This window comes from Nematolebias whitei, chromosome 17 (assembly GCF_014905685.2).
Source record: "Nematolebias whitei isolate Nwh7 chromosome 17, NemWhi1, whole genome shotgun sequence".
Lineage (NCBI taxonomy): Eukaryota > Metazoa > Chordata > Actinopteri > Cyprinodontiformes > Rivulidae > Nematolebias > Nematolebias whitei.
In genome coordinates, this window is record NC_056514.1 from 12185461 (window position 1) to 12189234 (window position 3774).

Genomic DNA, 3774 nt, shown 5'->3' on the forward strand with positions numbered 1-3774 from the left:
GAAAAGCTTTGCAGAGAGTGGTGAAGGCTGCACAGAAATCTGTTGGAATCAGTCTCCCCACCATCACAGACATCTACACCTCCAGATGCAGGAAGAGGGCCACCTGCATCATGAAGGACCCCACCCACCCAGCACACACACTTTTTGCCCCACTCCCCTCAGGAAGGAGGTTAAGGAGCATTAAGTGTAGAACCACTAGACTGAGGAACAGCTTCTACCCTGAGGCTGTTAGACTCATGAATCTCTAACTAGAATAATCACTGTGAAAAACCATATCATGTTGCTGCTGATCTGTTTCATGTTGCTGCTGATCTGTTTCAATGTTGATGTGTTCATGCGTGCACATCTGCTCACAGACTCATGTTCATGTTTGTGCTGATGTTCAATGTTTTATGTTATGAGTGCTTAGTGTATATTTAGTTGATGTTTTTCTTAGTTCATATCTTAGATGTTATTACTGTTTTTCTTATACATTTTATTGTTGGATGTAACTGGGACCCTGTGTACATAATTTCGCTCCACCACATGTACCACATGAGGTGCGAATGACAATAAAGAAACTCTGACTCTGACTGACTCTGACACCATCTTAGAGCTATTCCAATCTGGCTTTAAACCTCTCCACAGCACTGAAACTGCCCTATTGAAGGTTTTTAATGACATCTTCATATCAACAGATATCGGTGATTCTGTGCTGCTTGTCCTGTTGGACCTCACAGCCGCCTTTGACACCATCGACCATGAGATCCTCATTGCTAGGTTGGAGCAGTGGGTGGGCATCACAGGGTCAGCCCTCAATTGGTTCAGATCTTACCTTGCTGACAGATCCTTTTGTGTCTCCATCAAGGATTTTTGTTCTGCAGCGACAGAGCTTAAATGGGGGGTTCCACAGGGGTCCATCCTGGGTCCCCTCCTATTCTCTCTATACCTGCTGCCACTTGGTGCTATTTTCTGGAAACACGACATACCCTTTCACTTCTATGCCGATGACTGTCAAATTTACTTCCCCCTAAGACACAATGGTACATGTTCTATTCAACCTCTGCTCGACTGCCTGGCTGACATCAGGGACTGGATGGCTTTAAACTTCTTAAGTTTCAATGAAAAGAAGTCTGAAGTCATGTTGTTCCCTCCCAACGACACAATCACAAACCACTGCATCGACCTTTCCGCTCTAACCCTGTCAGAAAAACAAAGAGTCACAAATCTTGATGACAAAACGATTTAACAAAATGATTTAACAATCATGTAAACATGATTGTTAAATCATGTTTCTTTCAACTGAGGCGGATGTCTAAACTGAAGCCCATATTGTCCAAAAATAACCTGGAGACAGTAATACATGCATTCATTACATCTAGGCTTGATTACTGCAATTCACTCCGGTTTGGTATCAGTCAGACCTCCATTGCACGACTACAACTGGTCCAAAATGCAGCAGCCCGATTTTTAACCAGTACAGGCAAAAGAGAGCACATCACACCAGTTTTGGCCTCACTGCACTAGTTACCGGTTCACCTTCGAATCCAGTTCCAAATACTCTGTATGTCTACAAATCGCTGAACAGATTCGCCGTCCCCCCCCCCCCCCCATCTTTCTGATTTGCTACAACCGTATGTCCCTCCACGTTCCCTTATGTCAGCGGACCAATTGTTGCTCCTCATAGTTCCAGGAACTCATCTTAAGCGCAGAGGTGACAGGGCCTTCTCTGTAGCAGGACCAAGACTTTGAAACGAGTTACCTCTGCTTGTCAGACAGGCCCCCTCCCTCTCGGTTTTCAAATCCCGTTTAAAAACCCACTACTATTCAGTAGCTTTCAACACCAGAGGATCTGTGTTTTGAACCTGTACGCTCCACACTGGTTTGTCGTCATATTTATTATCTGCATCGTTTTTATGTCTATACTCTGATTTACCCCATTTTGTATATTGCTTTGTGTGCTGTCCGTTGTTCTGTCTGTACAGCACTTTGGTTGGCCTTGTCGCTGTTTTAAGTGCTCTATAAATAAAATGGTATGGTTTGGTATATTATTTACACAACTAACAATTCTAAAATATTTCTCTCTTGTCCCAATTGTCGAAACAGTTTTTCCAGGAATAATTTGTCACTTTCCATTTGTGCAGCTGGCTGTTTATGAACAAAGTGCCGTTGCAAACATTTCTTCAAAGTTCTTGTTATAGCTGCAGCTGTATGTGTGAACAACCCCCTCACGACAATAAAGAGTTAACACTGTATGGCAACACGTGAAGAAACAAACCCACTCGTGATCGGAGACCCAGAGTGAGTTGGGCTCTCTGGCTCCTGGTGAGCAACTTGGGGACAATGTCTGTAACCATAGAAACAAACTCCTCAAGCATCCCGTAATCAGCCACTACTTTCTGCTGGACGGTTTGCCAGACTGCTGCAGAGACGAGTCGGACAGGAGAGACGAGGAGTCGCAGAGCAGAAAGAGGAAGAGCTGCACCTGGGTGGGAACATTAACATTAGATTTCTGTTGTTTCTGAAGAGAACACACCTACAAACAAGCACAGCTTCTATTTTATTCACGTTCAGGCACAAGTCAAAATGAGGTCAAATTAAATTGATTTCCATCATATTCTTCTTTTTATACACCAGTGAAGCAACTATGGCTCTTGGTAAAAGACCTGTCCACTGAACTTTAAGCTTCTTTTTTTTTCATTTACACTTTATTTATACAGGTAGTCTCATTGAGCCACAAGAACTCATTTTCAAGAGAGACCTGTTTAGGGAGCAGATGGAGCAGATTCTTGCAGAGATTTAACATCTAGAAAACAAACTAATCATTTAATTCAATTGTGGACAATTATGATTAAAGTTGTTTAATGACTCATAAACCACAGCCAGTTCAAGAAGACCATATCCTGATGTCTTCTTTGGGGAAGCTGTGGCTGAGTGGTTAGAGAAGTCATCCTCCAATGGGACAGTTGGGGGTTCGATTCCTCCAGCAGTCACATGTTGAAGTGTCCCTGGGCAAGACACTGAACCCCTCATTGCCTCCGATGTGTGTCCCATCAGTGTATGAATGTGATAAAGCTCTGACTTTTTGAGTGTCTTGAAAAGATAGAAAGGTGCTATATAAATACGTAGACCCTTTTAAACCTTTACGAGTTTACTTTAGCAAACTGTCAATATGAAAATAACCTATAATTTATAGTTAGATAGCTCACCACTTTTTAAAAATCTGTTTGTCCAACGAGCTGTCTATAAAATCTGCATCCAGTGTTCTCCTGAAGAACACAGCGTTAAGCTAACGGAACTAGTCACTTCGGTGTTTACTTTGATGAAAATATAAACTTACTGGAGAAATGACAGGAATTTCCCTCTGAAATAGTCTCTTCCATCCTGGTTTTCTCTGTTGTGCAGCTTCACTCTGGTAGCGTTTTGTGTTGCAAACAAAAAGCGTTTTTATTGAAGGAAACTCTTGTTTTCCCTCCGTCTCATTTCCCATGTAGCACGGTGATTATATGATATCTATGGTGCTACCATAGATATCATATAAACACTAAATACAGCATTGACCGCTATCGCCTATTGGCGCTGACGAGCAGTAGGGCCGCCATCTTGAAACGGTCAACCGCTCCACTCAGTGTAACCTGTTTGTAAGGAGCAATGAAGTAATTGCGCGTTTAATCAGTCAGAGCTGAATACTAAACTCATTCTCACGTTTTTTTCCTCCGTAAATCTTAGGAGTACAGCCATTAAAGCTGAACACATGGTTCAGTGTATTTAAATATTCTTGGTGGGGTAAACAAT

At 42.4% G+C, this 3774-nt stretch overlaps 1 protein-coding gene across 1 annotated transcript in view; it reads left to right on the forward strand.

Annotated features, from left to right (window-relative positions):
- The window catches only part of LOC119424124 (zinc finger protein 2-like), a 24551-nt gene that overhangs the window by 5259 nt on the left and 15518 nt on the right, over positions 1-3774 (forward strand). The window lies entirely within an intron of this gene.